The 21,979-nt window shown below is 42.4% G+C and overlaps 1 protein-coding gene across 3 annotated transcripts in view; it reads right to left on the minus strand.

The window, feature by feature from the left end:
• Positions 1-21,979, minus strand: part of FRMD3 (FERM domain containing 3) — a 315,727-nt gene that overhangs the window by 208,654 nt on the left and 85,094 nt on the right. The window contains exon 1 of one of the 3 annotated variants that reach the window (XM_067744694.1): positions 7,558-7,576. The exons of the other annotated variants lie outside the window; for them this stretch is intronic. The gene's annotated coding sequence lies outside the window, so the exon portion shown is untranslated. Of the gene's footprint in view, positions 1-7,557; positions 7,577-21,979 lie in introns of those variants that run through there. 3 annotated transcript variants of the gene reach the window in all.

Raw genomic sequence — 21,979 nt, forward strand, 5'->3', positions numbered from 1 at the left:
TCTGTGTGAAATTAATATATTGAATAGCTAGTCACACTTTCTTTTGATTCGTGTTATCGTGGTATATCTTTCTCCATCCACTTAATTTTAACCTATATTTGTCTTTATATTTGAAGAGGGTATCTTGTTGCTGACATAGACTTGGGTCTTGTTTTTGACTCATGGCTCCTAGCTTCACTCTGACTCCAGCTCACTCTGCTCCTATTCCCCTCAATCCCTCTCAGGAGGTTCTGATCTTGGACTCTGACTTTGCAGCATTTTCCTTGCGATTAAGTGGCTCCAAAACAAATAAATGACTATGGAAATACATTAGAACCATTTGTTGTTCTGTCACTCTGGGGGTCAAATCATAGCTCCTGAAACATAATTAAATAAAATAATTGACACATAAAACGGTCTGCACAGCAGGCATTACAAAGGACAATATTTAACTTTTTCTTAAATAAGAATCTAGTGTGTCTGAATTTATCAAACATTTTTCTTTGGTGAAGTCTAAATTAATAAGATTTATTGTATGTATGTCTGTGTGTTGTGTGCCTGTACATGCACAAGGGATCAACCCATTAGCAAAGAAAACCTTGCTTCAGGCAATAAAGAGACAATTTTAAAGTTTTCAATTAAAAAATAAGAAATGCTCTTGCTTATAAACTTAAAGATAAAATAGCCATTTTACCTATATTGAAACTAGTTATTTCACAAGATTTGCTTAAAACTCTGTTCTGAATCTAGATAAAAATACAGTTTTATTTCTAAATCATGCCCTCCCCATTTTTACCCCATGATTGAAGTTTTCCCATCTGGACCAAGGGAAAAAAACAAGAGATCTGGACAAGGAAAGAATATTGATCCAGGTGGTTTCCCTAGAGGCCATCAGCCCTGAAGACAGTCACAACATACCACACTGGAAAGAAGGAAGGATGGAGCAACTGAGACAATGTTCAAACCATGGGTACCCCTATCATAGCTAACCATTTAGAATTGATGTCAAACAAGAAATCAGAAGACTGTTCAATGGTTCCATAGGTACTGTCAAGAAATATTATCTGAAATTTGGAGATAAGGCAAAAATATGACTAGATGTCCTTTCAAGGTCCCATAGAACACTGTCTCACAAAGCTACACAGGGCACCTGATGCTTTATGGAAGATAAGTTGGCTTAACTTAACATTTACTAAACTGTAGAGTCCAGAAACCGTAAAGTTAGATGTTAACTTGTAGATGATTGATAAGCTACAAATTATTTCTGTCCCACAGAAGAAATAAGCCAAAGATTATGGTTTTATCACTTTATATAATATTACATATCTCAGTTGTGTCTCAGAAAACCCTATTTATTTTAACTTACTGAAAACTATATACACTGAGACTCTATCATTTGGTCCACCCATTTTCCTGCCCTGGAAACAAATGCCTCCTCTGTTCTTTCTCACTGAAGTCTGAGCTTGAAAGTTATTTCGAAAATGCCATGAAGCCTAGGAAGTTTCCATCTAGCTCCACAGTTGTCACTGGCCCATCACCACTGCTCAAGTTCTCAGTGGCTCCTCCTCCAGCCAACACCAAACAGTCTTTTCTACTGAACCTACCGTCCTTGGACCAGGTTCAGACTCAGCATTTAACCAAGGTGCACAGATCTGGGTCTTCCATGGAAGCAGAACAAAATGCAAAGAAGAGAGAGCCAAGACACACTTGTATCTTTTTAAGTCCAGTACCCTATCTCCTTTTTGCTCCAGGGCATGAAGTTTGTATCAGACCTAGCATTCTAGAAGAACGTGGATGTCATGGGAAGTGACAGAGCAAAGCTAAATTAATGAAGCAGGGGTTATCCTCAAGAGCACAAAAGCGAGTGGAATAAAAGGAAGCTAGGGAGGAGAGAGAACGAGAGCATGTGAGGGCACATGTGGGAAACACACTTACTTTTGCAGAATCATCCTCCACTCTCAGCCTCACCTCCCACACACTGGCTGTTCTGGTGCTATAAGCAGACTCCCAGTGAGGCTGGAAGTGCTAGCGCAAGGCTAAAAATTTCTGCTCAATTACTATTAAGCATACCAAGAAAAGATCTGACTCAAGGAAACACCTTACTGGATTTTTTTTAAAAAAAAAGAAGCAAAGAAAATGTATTTTCCAAATCAAGCCACAAAGTACAGGGTGGCTAAGCATATAGAGCATTACTCCAAAGGGATAAAACCTACGAAATCCATTTCTCAAATTGCTGAAATAAATACTTACTGGCTATTTGGGGAAAATCATGATGGTTACTAACAGAAGATGTCCTAAATGGGTCTTGAACGTGGGCACTGAGAAGGAGTCACGGGTAGTTTCCCTCTGCCCAGTCTATGTGTCTCAGAAAGAGTGAATGCTTTCTCCACACAAACACAGGCTTGTACAATCAGGCCTGACCAAGGGCACAGCATCTGAATTAAGCCAAACGACCCTACTGGAGGCAAGATTTAGAAACAGCCCTCCTTGTTCTGTGAGTTCTGTGTCCCACAGTTCACAGGCCATCAGAAGCTGCTCCTGCCTCTGGGCGTTGCCTCGGCCTAGCCTCCCTCCTACACAAGGAATAGCTGCAAAAGGTCACTGTCCAGAGAAAGGAAACTCTTCTGGATGAAGAAAGAGGAGATGCCTTCAAATCCTAACCCTTTGTGCGAGCTGCACCTCCAGACACACGTGAACTTTTAGAAAGACGTCCGTGAGTGACCACTGCTCACCGGACCTGCCCGTTCTGAGCCCCAGAATCTTGATGCTCACGAGTAAATGGGGGTCAGAGGCAGTCTAAGAAACTACATATAATCATTGATGTTTGACTTAAGATTTGATGACTACGGTAAAATGTTACTTAGGCCACAAGAGCCATAAACATTTAATGTCCATAAATGGATAGTGTCCATTAGGCTCCAGAGTGAGTTACGATATTAGTTTCCAATTCCTCTTCCTTAAGGACATGATAGCAACCCATAATTAACCAAGGGAAGGTCCCTGTAATAACTGGGTCTAGCTGCTCTTTTCTTGGTGAACACAGGGAATATTTCTTCCGCGGGTCTGGACTACTCTGAGCAGCCTACTTCTGGCTTATTATGGACCAGAAAGGACCCTCAGTCTTCACTGGTTATAAAACATTGAAGCATCTGTCTCTCTAATGTGACCACTCCAAGTCCCCCATCGTTCTTGCAGCTTCTCTCTGCAGGATCAGCATGGTGCTGAGTGGGTAGGAAAGATAGAACCCCTCTGCAAGGTAACGGAAATATATACATGGCTCTCTGCCTCCAGAGCCTGGCACAGAGCTCCCAAAACCACAGTAACTTCCTAAGTGATAAGAGCACTAGGAGCATCTTCTGTTCTAATATTTTGTCGTTGGCCCAGGTTCCTGACACAGAGTTCCTAAATCCCTTGGAATTTCTGGGTGATAGCGATGCCTTTTGTTCCAATGAGGTGACTCTTGGCAGGCTTCTGGATGGGGTTGGTCATCAGAAAGACCAAGCTCTGATTAGAAGCTTAGAATTTTCAGCCCCACCCCTCATTCTCCAGAGAGAAGAGAGGAGCTAGAAATGGAGTTAATGACTAATCATGCCTACGTGATGAAGCCTCCCTAAAAATCCCGAAAATACAGAGTTCAGAGAGCTTCTAGGTTGGTGAACACGTACCAGGAGGGTGACGTACCCCAACTCCACGGGAACAGAAGCTCCTGCACTTAGGACCCTCCCAAACCCTGCGCTACGTGTCTGTTCACATGACTTTACATCTGTATCATTTATCATCTTTTATAAGTTTGTGTTCCCCTGAGTTCTGTAAGCTATTCTAGCCAATAATTGAATCCAAGGAGGAGGAGGTCATGGGAACCTCCAATTCATAGTTAAGTCAGACAGAAGTTGTGGGCAACCTAGGGACCCACTACTTGTGATTGGCATCTGAAGTCGGCAGCAACGTCATGGGACTGAGCCCTTAACTTGTGGGGTCTGATACTGTCTCCAGGTAGACAGTGTTGGAATTGTGTTAAACTGTAGGACGCCCGTCTGGTGTCTGAGAATTACTTGTTGTGAGGAAAAACTCCCACACATTTGACCCTGCTGTGTGTTACATATAAAAGTTGTTAAGAGAGTAAATCCTAAGCATTCTCATGGCAAGGAAAACAAATGTTTTTTCTTTTTCTTTTATTTTATATCAATATGAGATGATGGATGCTTACTAAACTTATCATGGTAATCATTTCATGATGTACATAAGTCAAGTCATTACACTGTACACCTGAAACCTATACAGTGCTATATGTCAATTAGGTCTCAATAAAACTGGAAGAAAACAAAAATAAAAACTCCCACACATTTGGTGTCAGAAGTATGAGTGTGAGTAGTGTGAGAGTAAAGGAAAAACATGGGAGGAGGACTGAGTTTTTCTTTACACCCTCTTAGCAGGAATTCTCTCTGTTTGGTGGGAAATTGAAAATGGGTCCTCTGTCATATAGAAACTTCCTGAACAGTGACATTACATACATATTATGAATATTTGATCAGTTGGTGGAGGAGGATCATGGAGAGCTACATATTCCTTGCTAAAGTGTTTGACCTTTACCCTGTAGGCAATGAGAAGCCAACAGAAGTTGTTCAGTCAGCAAGTTATAACAATTAGTTATCTGTAAGTTAACAAAGGTAACACAAGCAGTAATATGTATAAAATAAGGAGGAGCTTGTAGGGGACCAGAGAGGAGACACTAATCTACTATTTCTAATCCATTTAATTATAATTCAGAATATTTTTTCAAGCAAGGAATTGTTTTTCAAGATCTATCTCAAGATCCCAAAACACACCCACTTCCACCTTAGTGGCACTATTTGCCTGGCATTAGTCATTATGAGAACCAGGGAAAGTGATCTTGGGCATCAGTAAGTTTGTTGGCATAGACTGGCTGCCCAACAGAATGCTCTTCTCTCTGTCAGCAGAAAAGACCAGACTGAGACCCCTTTCTAGCCACTGACCAGAGGTCTGGATCATTTCAAAGACAGCACTTCACTTGTTACTCTAATTCTGCAATTCAGGTCATGCCCAAGGGCATTTTTTGACTGAATTATCATTTAGATAAATAAAACACAAAGCTCCTCTTGTAAAGGTAAACTTAATCAGTGTGTCACCTGGTGTAATAGTCATGTAGTGGTCCCCAGATTCCAATGACGAAGGAGAGTATTTGTCCAGCTTCTGACTGACCCTAAAGACCCCTGTTTCTGTGCTAGTGACCACTGTACTCTCCTTATCCCTACAGACATGATTCAATGGACCAGCTCCCAGCTGGACCACTATCATAGGGCCATTAGCAATTTCCAGCCTCCCAGGGCAATTTTTGACAATCATAGTGCATACAAAAATTGATCACAGGAGGAGGATTAACTAGCACCATTATTATCCAGGTGGGAAGTGTCCAGTTGGGGGAAATGGTGCAAGGATAAGCTATCAAAGGGAGTGAAACATATAAGTGCATAAATTTTAGTATCAGACAGACTGGCTTTTAATCCCAACCCTGTGTGCTCATGGGCAACTCACCTTACCTCTCTGAGTCTGTTTTCTCATCTATGAAATGGAAATAGGACCTGTACCTTGCAGAATTGGAGTGAAGATTACAGATAACATATGTGAGGCACCTAACACAGTCTGGTACCCAGGAGGTGTGGTAGTCATTCAGGAGGTTCCATGTATTCTGGTTCTGCTCTCCTTCCAGGCACATGATCGAACTGTACTTTCCAGCTCCACTTGAAGTGGGTCTTGGCCACGTGACTTGTGTTGGCCTATGAAGCTTAAAGAGCCAGTGAGATATTCACTCCCTTCACACACTCTCTTCCCACTACTATGTTGGTCATGGAAGTATCCCAGGTGAAGCCTCTGTCTTTCTAGGTCACTGTGTGGCCATGGTGAGTAGAAATCCCCTACAGAAGTAAATAGCATGAGCCAGAAAAGAAATTTTGTATGAAGCCACTGACATTTGGGAGTGTTTTTGTTACTGCAGCATGACTTATCCCATACTAAGAGAATAAAACTCAATGAGTTCAGGCTTCCCTGGTGGCGCAGTGGTTGAGAGTCCGCCTGCCAATGCAGGGGACACGGGTTCATGCCCTGGTCTGGGAGGATCCCACATGCCGTGGAGCGGCTGGGCCCGTGAGCCATGGCCGCTGAGCCTGTGCGTCCAGAGCCTGTGCTCCGCAACGGGAGAGGCCACAACACTGAGAGGCCCGCGTACCGCAAAAAAAAAAAAAAAAACCACAATGAGTTCTAGCTAACGTGATTCTGCTTTTATTATTTCAAAGCGCTGCCTTCAAAAGGGAGGTGGGAATGTCAGAAAGTCAAAGATTCCAACTGAACTAAGTGAAGACTGATCTCAAGGCAGTTCACCAGGCAAGGAACCTCATACATTAGTTATTTCGACTTAAAAGAAGTGAAAATAAATAATCTCAGTTCCTAAATCTGAACTATGTTTCCAAGAATTACAGATTTAAAAGGTTACATTGAACAGAGTAGGATAAATACACAAAAGAGTTTCTGCAAATTAAAAGCTCCAACGCACTGGGCCCCAGCCAGAATGATCATAATCCAAGAATCGAGGTCAATAGCCCTGAAAAATAAGTCTCAAGTACTTCCAGCCTTTAAAGTTCCTCAATAAACCAGAAAACATCTGTTTCCTAATCTAGTGGGAAAAAAGCTTCATTGCTAAATAGTAGTCAGGACCCCAATCATGAAATTCATTGCCATTTTCCTGGGGAAAAACAAACACACACATTAACCCTTCCTCCCTTGTCATCTGCAGATGCCATCAGCTGTAGTTGCCACTACAGAAGAGGAACTTTACATCTAAACAGACAGCAGAATGCTTCACTTTCCTTGTAGTTGCCAGAAAAGGCCAACATGAACTCCCAAGTGCTGGCAATCACTCCTTACAGACATTTGGTGAAGAAGAAATGGAATATGTTGTATTATTAAATAAATGTAATCTTTTCTTCTTAGCCATTGACCTAGTGCAATATAAAAACGTGAGCTCCAAAGCCAGACAGACGTGAGTTCAAATCCCATCTTTCTCACTTACTAGCTGGGTGACCTCAGGCACAAGACCCTCTCTGAGACTCAGTTTATTCATATTTAGAATAATACTAACAATAAGAGCTACCACTTGTAAGTGCCTGCTGTATGCCGGGCATAAGTGTTTCATGTGCATTACACCCTTAAGTTCTTACAGTAACCATATGAAGGAAGGATTTACATGGATCTCACAAATAGGAAAAATGAGGCTCCAAACTAGCAGGAAGTAAAGCCAATATGCAAATTCAGACCTGTTTGCCTCCTAAGCCTGAGCTCTTAATCCTGAGAACACAGACTCCATAAGCCTACCTCTTGGGGTTAATAGAAATCACAGTGCTGCCCCGACCCAGAGTGGACCTCAGCCAGTGTTTTGGATTTTGTTGTTGTTGTTGTTGTTTAATTTTATTTTTGCAGCCACATAGCACGGGGAGATCAGCTCAGTGCTTTGTGACCACCTAGAGGGGTGGGATATCCATCTCATTTTATCCACTAGCTCTTTACCTTTCCACCTTTTTTCCCCAACGGTGTATCTGGAATATTACTTCTGAATCTGGAATCTTCAGTAGTCTTAAAAAGACTTCTGGAACATAGCTTGATGTTCACAGTAATCCTCCCATTAACCTATAAAGATATAGGTATCAACATAAAGATATATATAGCTTTAGATATGTATATACAGGTATAAAGACAGAAAAAAATGGAAGGAAATGTTAACAATGATTATCTGTAGGTGGTGGAATCATGGGTTATTTTTAATATCTTTAAGTTTTTTTGTGTCTAATGAGAATGCATTTCTTGGGGAAGCAGGAAAATATTAAGTTGTTTTCAAAGAAATGGAAGGAGATTACTGGGCTCTTTTTAATTTTTTTAACACTTGCATTTATTGTTTCCAAAATAAACAAGGGTATTTCAGTCACTAAAAATACATTTCTTCGTTTTTGCTTATTTAAAAAAATGTTCAAATGCTGCAATTAATGCACAGGAAAAAATCTAGTCTGCACTTAGAGCTGATTAGCCTGATGTTCCTTCAACATTGTGAACAGGCTGCCTTAATTAACCACAGTGGATCTGAGAACAAGCATTTACTCCAGAGGGATGTGGGGAGACATACAAGCATGCCCATCGGACCTGCTCACACGAGGCAAGGGGCTGGACCTCAGTCAGAGAGCCAGGCTCTCCCAAGCTCCTCCTGACATGCCAATGACCTTCTCCCAACCTTTCCCAAAATGACCATTTTTACACATAAAACCAAGCTTAGATCTGGCTTAGCCTCCAAGTCACTCGTGCAATGACTGATGATTCTCCCAGTCAGGGCTGCCTGGGCTGCCTGGGAAAATTCAAGTCGGGAGCAAGATACAGCCTGTCTTCTTCAAATCTACAACAGGAAGCACTGTGGGCTATCTTTGGAGCTTCCTTCAAAAATCATGTGTCCTTTGGCTCAGCATAAGTAACGTCAGTTCTCACTGTCCCAAACCAAAGTCAGTACAGCCATAGAAAGCTGTGTATTTGGACCACATTGATCCAAAGTGGCAGGCTACCATTAACACCAGGTTCTGGAAGTCATATTCCAAGAAACAAGAGGCTAGAAACCCACTTCTGATTTCACTGTGAGATGTTGTAGAGGCTTCTGTTGACTACTTCTCCTATTGTCCGTGCAGCCCTAGGGTGGAGTTAAGCACCGAGAAATCTTTGCCTTCCATAGTAACTGATGAATTTTTTTCTCTCATGGCTGGATTGTTATTTCCTTTTCAACTTGCCTTCCAGGAAGCTCACAACCAAACACATGGCCTGCTCACAGCAACTGCACAGTCACACAGCCCACAAACTTGCATTCAGCTTCTCCCCATGGGCTTGACATTCCACTTATCCTAATTCTTCCTTTGTACTATTTCTTAGTACTTTTATTCTAGTATCACTTTTTAGCCAACTCAAATCCTACATAAAATACATTCAATATAAATTAACATGACACCACACCAACCATGTCAAAGAGGTTCCATCCAGAGGGTAGGCCCCCAAGGCACCAGACTGGGCCTCTCCTTTTGCCACCAAAACCTTGTCTCAGACTTACATTGCTTCACCATTTGAAATTCATTCATTTAGCAAAATTACTTTCTTCTATTCTTGGGTGGTGATAAGGCAAATATACTTGGGAAGGATGCCTCACTATTTATCCTTGAAAAGAAGTTTATTCTGATCCCGTCTAATCATACGTAGCTCAGCACAGGTGTGGATTTAAGAAAAGAGAAAATGGAAGAAGAAGGATAATTGAGTTTGATGAGATTTAAGGAATGTTGGGGGATCAGGAATATTTTACATGGTGGGGAATTACTTTTCTGGGACAGGCAAGCTCACAGACTACAGGGCTTCTTGATATAACAGAGGGAGTGGGAAGGAGCTAAGACTCACTTACCTACTTCACGACTTGGTACAGATGTCCAAACACAAGCCTAAAAGTTTGAAGGGCTTGATGCTTACAGTAACTAGTGCTTCAGAGCATTTCAGCGTTCACGAGGAACACCTTATAGATTTAATCTCATCTAATCTTCAAAACGACCCTGTAATTTTCCATTATTCCCGTTATGTAAATATGAGAACTGTGGCTCAGAGAGGTTAGTAACTTGTCCAAGGGCACACAACTCATTTACGTTAGAGGGGAGATAAGAATACAGGTCGCTTCCACCAGAAGACGCCCATAGGACATAGCCACACGGCGCCATTGGAGCAGAGAGCAGGGACCCCTGAGCAGGACACCCCAGGGTGTGAGAGCTGCTCTCACGTGACTCCCCCGGGAGCCCAATGGCTCCTCTCTCTCAGTTAGGTAACCTGAAGTACAGATCTCTGAACAAAACTATAACCCACACTTGAAAATAAAAATCTCCGTCTGCCGCAGCCAATGTCCACACCCAAGAAAACACACGCCAAGTAGGAAAGTCCTTTTCTTGTACTTTCCACTGATTGTTCTTCATTTACCCCATGTACAGGAAAGCATTTCTGGGGCACTTGAGGAGGAGGTGTTAAATTTACTGGATTCCAAATGTTCTCATTTATTTATAATTGAGAATATGTGAAAGGGAAGGAGAAGACAACCTGAATGGCGGAATGCCCCTTCTCCACACACACAATCACTCCCAATCCCTCCTCACAGCCGGCACATCATGTTTCTAACAAAATGAGAGCGGAACAGCTTCCCTCCCCTCCAGTGGGGGCCCTGCGGTGTGGGCCTGGTGGGCCTGAGGTCATGGCCATGGTCTATGGGCTGAAGTCCATGCCCAGGCATAGCTAACACCCAAACCAAGCAGAGAGGGATCCAGACCCAAGGAGACCCAACTGGCAATGAGACCACAGGACCGAGCCAGGCTGGATGAACACGAGCCACAGGCCCAAGGTGCCACGATGGCTGAGGCGAGGTCCACCACGGGAGCAGACGGGGATCTCCTGTCAGCTTCAGCAGGGACATGGGCTGCGGATGAGAGCCCGGACCTCAGGAAGTCAGAGGGTCAGCCCAGAGCAGGCAGACAGCCCTCGGGGAAGGCAAAGGACACCCAACAGCGATGGAGACCAGAGGGCCACAGAGGCCACCAACCGACAACACTGTGGGTCAGAGCAAGAGCCTCTGGACTGGATGATGGAGGTCAGGGTGTCAAATCCTAACGCTGCCCCGTTCTGGCTGAGCAACCCCAAACCAATGACTTGTCCTCACTGTGCCCAAGTTTCTTCATCTAAAAATTGGATATAAGAGACCTACTTCACAGGATTTCTGGGGGCATCCGATGAGATGATGTTTATGAAAATGCCAGTGCATTATCTAGTGCACAGTAGGTGCTGAATAAATGTTTCTTTTTAAGATTCCACTGGAAGTAGCAAATTAGTGCCCAAGTTAAACAGCTGCAGATGTAAGTTGGGGTTTTTTTGGGGGGAGGATGTTTAAAGTTTGAATACCTCGAAGTTAGTTATTGAATATGTGTAACAGTCCAGTTTCAATGTTACTTCCCCTACAGCCTTCATACCTTCCTCATCTTCCAATAGGTATGCCTAACTACAGTTCAATAAAAGACATTAAACCACTTACCTAAAAATGAACATCTTTATCTGATGAGACGCATGCCCATCTCTGCCACAGTCTCCTCTACTCCCTATTGTCTTGCCCCTGGCCCAATTTGCACACTTATGCTACCTGCTTGGCCCTGTAGGCATCTGAGTTTGCGACCCCTGCCCTTAAGCCAAGAATCAGAGAGAGCAGCAGGCAGGTCCAGGTCTATAAGAGGTGAAGAGCCACAGCTCATCTAGCCCATCCCAAACCTGTCATAGACAACCATGATTCCACAAAGACCACCCTACGTTCCCTGGCAGCAGAGCCAAACCCAGTAGAGCAGCCCTAGGTCCTCAGGTGGTACCAGGCAAACGGCAGCCCTGGCAAGGGACAGGAGAAAACGAGGTGCCTCAACAACCTTTGGGGACGGCTAGTGCAAGCAGTAAGTCAGCATCAGCTCACTTTCCAAAGCTCCACTGAACCTCAGAATAGAAACAATCACCCAGGTAAATGAAGGTGCATGAGCCACTCTCCAATCCTTTCCTTAAGGAAAAAAACCCTTTCCTCGGGGGGTGGGGGGTGATGCTTGAAATGGGATCTGATTTTCAAGCTTCTACTTTGCTTTGGCTAAGATGACTTATGCTATCCAAACCTCGAAAGCACCTAGTCTCCACAAATTCCCGGTTATCTTGGCGATAGTGGAGTGAGCAGTGACCAATAGTTTGTTTGGGGGATTTCTTGTAGCTCTATCGGCACAGCTGGGAGAAGCAAAGACAGAAAACATCCAAACAGCAGATCCAGCCTTCATTAGAGACTCCTGAGTCTCCTGCGGCCTGTGGGCTTGCTCAGCTCACAGCAGTGATGTAGCCAAACAGGCTTTGGGGGGTCTTATTCACATGAAACATGACTATGTTCACAAGCGGAAAGCTTTCTGAGCTCCCGCTGGCAGCAGGGAAATCAGGGGGGAAACTGCATTTATTGAAGGGATGTGCTCGGGGTCTGATCGGATGTTCTCAGGGGTTACGGGCCATATTCAAAATATTTAACAACAGGGACCAGCAAGGCAGGACTACCAAATCAGAACGAGTGTCCCACCAGCCAACAGACCATCGGAGAAAGTAATATTATTAGCCCACATTTTGCAGTTTTGAAAAGCTAGCACAAATATTTTAAAAATTAAAAAATAAAAAGCCAAGCACAGAACTAGTGACTGGCTCTATAAACTTCCATTCAGCCTGCTGAGAGGCCTGGCCACTGCCTCTGGGAATACAGAATGAGACCAGTGAACAGCTGTAACATGTCTTTTAGAAGGGGGACATCTGGTCTCATCCCCGGATCACAGAAGTTTCTTGGCTGAATTCTGGGGTTATGGAGTTTATTCTTTTTGCATGAAAGGCCATATTTCCACTGGAATCATACTGCCATCAAATTGTAGAGTAGGACTCCAGAAATCAAGCCCAAACACAGTGAGGATCCCTGCCAGCTACGAAAGAGCTGAATCCAGAACACAGGACTCTGGCTCCCACTCCAGGAATCTTCAGGCAACAAATTCCCTCCATTTGTGTCCATCTGACCTCCAAGGCCCTGCGCACTGTTTACCAACCTCAGCCTCGTCTGGGGAAAACAGGCGCAGGTATATCTCAGCACTAGAATCACTTTGCTTGGTTGGAAATTACAATCAAGCGACAGGCTTCATCTCAGCAGCTCTATAGGAAGATTCAGAAATTGGGAACTGCGCTGGCGGGGGTAAGGAAGGACAGCGGTGGTCCACTGAGACTGGAAACAATTTATTCTTAAAATGATCAGATGAGGACCCCGTACCTCCAGAGATCGGAAATACCCTCATCTTGATCTAGGCTGTTGGCTTAAGATACTGTACTTGGGGCATTTGCTGTCTGCATTTCGTGTCACAGGTTAAAAAAAAAAAAAAAGCAAAGCCATAACATGTTTAATTTTTCACAGTGAATGCCCCTCTAAAAAGCTTAAGCTGAAATTTAAAGATATTCACAGACGCACCCATAAAGAAAAATAACCAAGCCTGATGCAATGCAACTGACAACTTTTTTTAAGCTGAAGCAAGTAATCACATGGCAAAGCCTGAGCCACCTCCAGGTGCCCAAGTACACACACACAACCACATAAACACACACACACACACCACATACACACACACACATGCACGTGCGTGCACACAGACATGCTGTTTCGGTTCCTCAGACACAGTCAGCCACATGCCCACTGCCTCTTTCCTGGATATATTGTGACAGCCACTAAGCTAATGAGATCCCAACTGTCACTCTCAGTTTTTACATTTGTTTCTTGTGTTTTCTTCCAAGACCATTGCCCAAAAGGCAGTTATGGGCAAAACGCATCTCATCAGCATTCTTTCTCCTCCTTTTCGGAATAGCAAGGTCCCCATGTGGCAGTCTGGAACCAAGACCCTTAGCTCCCTGGGAAGGGGGGGGAGGGGAGGGCTGGGACTCTAGGGACATGGCAGAGCCGGGGTCTCCGTGGCCACCGGACTGGATATTGATCGGCCGTGGTTGCTGCTGCAGGGACTGCCTACCCATCATCCCGAGCAGGAGAAACAAAATTGTTAAGAAACTGTGTCTCTAGAAAAATACCCCAATGGAACTCAAGCACCAGAGCCAGCAACCTGGACACATGAATGCTTGCACCGGCAAGACGATTCAAAGTCGAAGCAGTGTAAAAAAGACACAATTTCAAATTGGAGGAGGGGGGAGGGTGATCTTTCCACAGGGATAAAGTGTAGGAAATGAGACTTTAAGGAATGCCCACATATGAAATATGGTATGTACAGAAGCCCTGAGGCAGTCCGTTGCAAAATTATCCTCAACCCGAGAGCATGGGTCCCATAGGCTATAAGCAATTTGTCTGCTTGTTGTTATGATGAAAAAAATGCACTTTATCCTTTTAAACAAAGTCAGTGGAATTTTTTGTAAAGGATTGTTTTTAAACACTGAAGTAAGAAAAGCTACTTCAAGTGATGATCTTGAGGTAGGGAATTAGGAGAGGTTATATTGTTCTTTGTGGGTTTCCATACTTTCCAGAATATGCATGTATTTACCAGGAAAGGTAGTTTTGGGGGTTTTTTAAATTAAATTTATTATTTTTATTTTTGGCTGCATTGGGTCTTTGTTGCTGCGAGCGCACTTTCTCTAGTTGCGGCATGCGGGGGCTACTCTTCGTTGCGGTGTGTGGGTTTCTCGTTGCGGTGGCTTCTCTTGTTGTGGAGCACGGGCTCTAGGAGCGCGGGCTTCAGTAGTTGTGGCACACGGACTCTAGAGCGCAGGCTCAATAGTTGTGGTGCACGGGCTTAGCTGCTCCACGGCACGTGGGATCTTCCTGGACCAGGGCTTGAAGCCGTGTCCCCTGCATTGGCAGGCGGATTCTTAACCACTGCGCCACCAGGGAAGCCTAAAAAGGTACTTTTTAAACTTCTTTTAAGAGCAATAGAAGGAAATGTTCAACTGCCCCAATGCGCACATACACACACACACACGTGTGAGTACTGAGCACCACTGCTGTGTGTCTGTTTTAATGGAGAACAGTGATTACCTACGCGGTGACTGTCTCTGAAACGCTGCAGGGAGACAGAGCCACAGTGCCGTGTGGACAGCTGCCAGCTAGTCCGAGCCAGTGCCTGACAGGGATGCTGACTTTTTGAGGAAACACCCATGCTAGCTTCTTACTGGATATGCTGGGAAACCAGGGTGAAGGTTTAACCAGGCACGAGAGTGAAGTGGGAGGTGGCAGGGATGAGGTGAGAAGAGACAGCCATTTCCATCCTGAAAATGAGTCGTCCACAGGATCCATCCCACGCAATAGCACTCAAATCAGATTTGGTCCCAGCCCTGCCCCTCACTTTGACAGATAGAAGTGCCTGTCAGGGTGCCTGTATATTATTAATAACTACTTCAGGGATCCCCAGTGAATTCTTGGTGGTTTGTGAGTTTACGGAGAAGAACTAATTCTATTTTCTATGAAAGGCGCAAGTGCCAGGACGTAATTCAAGATAAGAAATCAGCAGGGAGACAGGAGCACTAAAGATCTTAGGCCCCCTTCCTCTGGGCTCTTAGAACTTTCCAGCAGCTCTGCTGACAGGGGAACAAGTAACTGTGACCTTCCTCCAACAGTCTCTCCTAGTAACTGCACCTTTGATGGTGACAGACTGTCCATCTCTATATCAATATCCTCCTACCTGATATGGGAGGTATCAAAAGTCTGTAATAAAATCTATACTCAAAATAGATGTGCGCAATTTCAAATTCTGTCACTGAACCAAACTTGGGTCCATTCACCCAATGCACAGCAAAGCCAATTTACTGACACTGGGTTGTAGTGAAGTAAAGTACAGTGTTTACTTCAAGGCATCCAAGATGGGGCCAAGCAAGGAGAACAGACAGCTCATACTCAAAAGACCCAAACTTAGTATGCAGGAGAGGGTCACAGGGTCTGTCATCAGCTCGTGCATGGTTCTCTGACTGGCTGGTGGGGAGGTAACAGGGTGACGTTTCCGGAATCTCAACATCAACCTTTAGGTTACAACCAGTCTGGGGTCTACATGCCTGTGGTCAGCATTCAGTTAACTTGTTCCACCCAGTGGGGGTTTTAATATCTGCAGAACAACTCAAGGATATGGCTCAGGATATTATCTATAGCCCTTGAGGAGGAACTAAAGGTCCTTGTTTTGTTTTATAGCTAAGCTAATATTATTCTGTCATGCTTGACTGTTTTTCTTTGTTTCTGCATTTTCTCACTCCTCTGATTAAATCTGCTCTTTGGAACTTCGGGAAAGCCTAGGACGCTAAAGCTTTTTTTTCAAACGAGACGGGGGACATGGGTTGCAGGGAGGGTCTGTCCCTCGGAAGGCCCCACAGACTCCTGCTCGGTTTCAATTCTACTAGTTTATTCTTCTAGTAGCTAAATTACTCATCCTCTTGTTAGCTAATTCTTGAGATTCATTTAAACAATGAATTTATATTTTCCATATTTTTTGAAGTTCAGTTTCATGATTTTTGGATAGATCTTTCTTTTTTCCCAAATGTATCATCTTTTTCTCTAAAAACTGGAAGAGGGGTAAGAGCTACTTGGATCTTTTGACCTCAGCTTAAGCATATTTGTAAAAGAATTATCATCCAGGATTTTTTTCACCTTAAATCTCAGATCTTATACCTGAGTTCTCAGAATGAGGTTCGTCAAAACAGCTGCAAGACTCACTCAGAAAACTAACTTGACCCAAAGCGATATATTACATCTGTTTTATTAGTTTATGATCCATTCAAGAGTAAGAATATGTCTAACCTTTATTATATGCTCAAAAACACACTGATGGGGGGACCTTCAAGATGGCAGAGGAGTAAGATGTGGAGATCACCTTCGTCCCAACAAATACATCAAAAATACATCTACATGTGGAACAACTCCTACAGAACACCTACTGAATGGTGGCAGAAGACCTCAGACTTCCCAAAAGCCATGTGGCTGACAAGATCTTGGTGCTCCTGCCAGCTGTCAGTCCTGAGCCTCTGAGGTGGGAGAGCCGAGTTAGGGAAATCGGTCCACCAGAGACCTCCCGGCCCCACATAATATCAAATGGCCAAAGCTATCGCAGAAATCTCCATCCCAACGCTAAGACCCAGCTCCACTCAATGACCGGCAAGCTACAGTGCTGGACACCCCATGCCAAACAACTAGCAAGACAGGAACACAACCCCACCCATTAGCAGAGAAGCTGTCTAAAATCATAATACGTTCACAGACAACCCAAAACACACCACCAGATGTGGTCCTGCCCACTAGCAAGACAGGATCCAGCCTCACGCACCAGAACACAGGCACCAGTCCACTCCACCAGGAAGCCTACACAACCCACTGAACCAACCTTACCCACTGAGGGCAGACACGAGAAAAAACAGGAACTACAAATCCACAGCCTGTGAAAGGAGACCCCAAACACAGTAAGTTAATCAAAATGAGAAGACAGAGAAATACACAGCAGGCGAAGGAGCAAGGCAAAAACCCACCAGACCAAACAAATGAAGAGGAAGTAGGCAGTCTACCTGAAAGAATTCAGAGCAATGATAGTAAAGATGATCCAAAATCTTGGAAATCGAATGGAGAAAATACAAGAAACGTTTAACAAGGACTTAGAAGAACTAAAGAGCAAACAAATAATGATGAACAACACAACAAATGAAATTAAAAATTCTCTAGAAGGGATCAATAGCAGAATAACTGAGGCAGAAGAACGGATAACTGACCTGGAAGATAAAAGAGTAGAAATAACTACCATAGAGCAGAATAAAGAAAAAAGAATGAAAACAATTGAGGACAGTCCCAGAGACCTCTGGGACAATATTAAATGTACCAACATTAGAATTGTAGGGGTCCAGAAGAAGAAGAGAAAAAAAAGGGACTGAGAAAATATTTGAAGAGATTATATCTGAAAACTTCCCTAATATGGGAAAGGAAATAGTCAATCCAGTCCAGGAAGGAAGAGAGTCCCATACAGGATAAATGCAAGGGAAACACGCCATGACACATATTAATCAAACTACCAAAAATTAAATACAAAGAAAACATATTAAAAACAGCAAGGGAAAAGCAACAAATAACACACAAGGGAATCCCCATAAGGTTAACAGCTGCTCTTTCAGCAGAAACTGCAAGCCAGAAGGAAGCAGCAGGACATATTTAAAGTGATGAAAGGGAAAAACCTACAAACAAGATTACTCTACCCAGAAAGGATCTCATTCAGATTCCACAGAGAAATTAAAACCTTTACAGACAAGAAAAAGCTAAGAGAATTCAGCACCACCAAACCAGCTTTATAACAAATGCTAAAGAAACTTCTCTAGGCAGTAAACATAAAAGAAGGAAAAGACCTACAACAACAAACCCAAAACAAGTAAGAAAATGGTAAAAGGAACATACATATCGATAATAACCTTAAATGTAAATGGATTAAATGCTCTAACCAAAGGACATAGACTGGCTGAATGGATACAAAAACAAGACCCATACATATGCTGCCTATAACAGACCCACTTCACACCTAGGGACATATACAGACTGAAAGTGAGGGGATGGAAAAAGATATTGCATGCAAATGGAAATCAAAAGAAAGCTGGAATAGCAATTCTCATATCAGACAAAATAGACTTTAGGGCTTCCCTGGTGGTGCAGTGGTTGAGAGTCCACCTGCCAATGCAGGGGATGCAGGTTCGTGCCCCGGTCTGGGAGGATCCCACGTGCCGCGGAGCGGCTGGGCCCGTGAGCCATGGCCGCTGAGCCTGCGTGTCCGGAGCCTGTGCTCCGCAGCGAGAGAGGGGCCCACGTACCGAAAAAAAAAAAAAATAGACTTTAAAATGAAGACTATTACAAGAGACAAAGAAGGACACTACATAATGATCAAGGGATCGATCCAAGAAGAAGATATAACAATTGTAAATATTTATGCACCCAACCTAGGAGCACGTCAATACATAAGGCAAATGTTAACAGCCATAAAAGGGGAAATTGACAGTAACACAATAATAGTAGGGGACTTTAACACCCCACTTTCACCAATGAACAGATCATCCAAAATGAAAATAAATAAGTAAATACAAGCTTTAAATGATACATTAAACAAGATGGACTCAATTGATATTTATAGGACATTCCATCCAAAAAGAACAGAATACACTTTCTTCTCAAGTGCTCATGGAACATTCTTCAGGATAGACCATATCTTGTGTCACAAATCAAGTCTCAGAAAATTTAAGAACATTTAAATTGTATCAAGCATCTTTTCCAAACAGAATACTATGAGACTAGATATCAATTACAGGAAACAATCTGTAAAAAATACAAACACATGGAGGCTAAGCAATACGCTACTAAAAAGCAAGAGATCACTGAAGAAATCAAAGAGGAAATCAAAAAATATCTAGAAACAAACGACAATGAAAACACGAGGACCCAAACTTATGGGATGCAGAAAAAGCAGTTATAAGAGATAAATTTATAGCAATACATCCTACCTGAAGAAAAAAGAAATATCTCAAATAAACAACCTAACATTACACCCAAAGCAATTAGAGAAAGAAGAACAAAAAAACCCCCAAAGTTAGCAGAAGGAAAGAAATCATAAAGATCAGATAAGAAATATATGAAAAAAGAAATGAAGGCAATGATAGCAAAGATCAATAAAACTAAAAGCTGGTTCTTTGAGAAGATAAACAAAATTGATAAACCATTAGCCAGACTCATCAAGAAAAAAAGGGAGAAGACTCAAATCAATAGAATTGGAAATGAAAAAGGAGAAGAAACAACTGACACTGCAGAAATACAAAGGATCATGAGAGATTACTACAAGCAACTATATGCCAATAAAATGGACAATCTGGAAGAAATGGACAAATTCTCAGAAAAGCACACCTTCTGAGACTCAACCAGGAAGAAAAAGAAAATATAAACAGACCAATCACAAGCACTGAAATTGAAACTGTGATTAAAAATCTCCCAACAAACAGAAGCCCAGGACCAGATGGCTTCTCAGGCGAATTCTATCAAACATTTAGAGAAGAGCTAACACCTATCCTTCTCAAACTGTTCCAAAATATAGCAGAGGGAGGAACACTCTCAAACTCATTCTATGAGGCCACCATCACCCTGATACCAAAACCAGACAAATATATCACAAAAAAAGATAACTACAGGCCAATATCACTTATGAACACAGATGTAAAAATCCTCAACAAAATGCTAGCAAACAGAATCCAACAGCACATTAAAAGGATCATACACCATGATCAAGTGGGGTTTATCCCAGGAATGCAAGGATTCTTCAATATACGCAAATCAATCAATGTGATACACCATATTAACAAACTGAAGGATAAAAACCATATGATCATCTCAATAGATGCAGAAGAAACTTTTGACAAAATTCAACACCCATTTATGTTAAAAACCCACCAGAAAGTAGGCACAGAAGGAACTTACCTCAACATAATAAAGGCCATATATGACAATCCCACAGGTAACATTGTTCTCAATGGTGATAAAGTGAAACCATTTCCACTAACATCAGGAACACGACAAGGTTGCCCACTCTCACCACTATTATTCAACATAGTTTTGGACGTTTTAGCCACAGCAATCAGAGAACAAAAAGAAATAAAAGGGATCCAAATCGGAAAAGAAGAAGTAAAGCTGTCACTGTTTGCAGATGACATGATACTATACACAGAAAATCCTAAAGATGCTACCAGAAAACTAACAGAACTAATCAATGAATTTGGTAAAGTAGCAGGATACAAAATTAATGCACAGAAATCTCTTGCATTCCTATACACTAATGATGAAAAATCTAAAGAGAAATTAAGAAGACAATCCCATTTACCACTGCAACAAAAAGAATAAAATACCTAGGAATAAACCTACCTAAGGAGACAAAAGAGATGTATGCAGTAAATTATAAGACACTGATGAAAGAAATTTAAAATGATACAAACAGATGGAGAGATATACCATGTTCTTGGATTCGAAGAATCAACATTGTGAAAATGACTATACTACCCAAAGCAATCTACAGATTCAATGCAATCCCTATCAAACTACAACTGGCATTTTTCACAGAACTAGAACAAAAAATCTCACAATTTGTATGGAAACACAAAAGACCCCGAATAGCGAAAGCAATCTTGAGAAAGGAAAACGGAGCTGGAGGAATCAGGCTCCCTGACATCAGACTATACTACAAAGCTACAGTAATCAAGAGAGTTTGGTACTGGCACAAAAACAGAAATATAGATCAATGGAACAGGATAGAAAGCCCAGAGATAAACGCATGCAAGGAGGCAAGAATATACAATGGAGAAAAGAGAGCCTCTTCAATAAGTGGTGCTGGGAAAACTGGAGAGCTACATGTAAAGGAATGAAATTAGAACACTCACTAACACTCCCTAGTTTTATTCACAAAAATAAACTCAAAATGGATTAAAGACCTAAATGTAAGGGCAGACACTATCAAACTCTTAGAGGAAAACATAGGCAGGACGCTCTATGACATAAATCATAGTAAGATCCTTTTGGACTCACCTCCTAGAGTAATGGAAATAAAAACAAAAATAAATAAAGGGGACCTAATGAAACTTAAAAGCTTTTGCACAACAAAGGAAAACATAAGACGAAAAGACAACCCTCAGAATGGGAGAAAATATTTGCAAATGAAGCAACTGACAAAGGATTAATCTCCAAAATTTACCAGCAGCTCATGCAGTTCAATATGAAAAAAACAAACAACCCAATCCAAAAATAGGCAGAAGACCTAAATAGACATTTTTCCAAAGAAGATATACAGACTGCCAACAAACACGTGAAAGGATGTTCAACATCACTAATCATTAGAGAAATGCAAATCAAAACTACAATGAGGTATCACCTCACACGTGTCAGAATGGCCATCAAAAAATCTACAAATGATAAATGCTAGAGAGGGTGTGGAGAAAAGGGAACCCGCCTGCACTGTTGGTGGGAATGTAAATTGATACAGCCACTATGGAGAACAATATGGAGGTTCCTTAAAAAACTAAAAATAGAGCTACCGTATGACCCAGCAATCCCACTACTGGGCATATACCCTGAGAAAACCATAATTCATAAAGCATCATGTACCAAAATGTTCATTGTAGCTCTATTTACAATAGCCAGGACATGGAAGCAACCTAAGTGTCCATCGACAGATGAATGGATAAAGAAGATGTGGCACATATATACAATGGAATATTACTCAGCCATAAAAAGAAACGGAATTGAGTTATTTGTAGTGAGGTGGATGGACCTAGAGCCTGTCATACAGAGTGAAGTAAGTCAGAAAAA

This window comes from Pseudorca crassidens, chromosome 7, assembly GCF_039906515.1.
Source record: "Pseudorca crassidens isolate mPseCra1 chromosome 7, mPseCra1.hap1, whole genome shotgun sequence".
Classification (NCBI taxonomy): Eukaryota; Metazoa; Chordata; class Mammalia; order Artiodactyla; family Delphinidae; genus Pseudorca; species Pseudorca crassidens.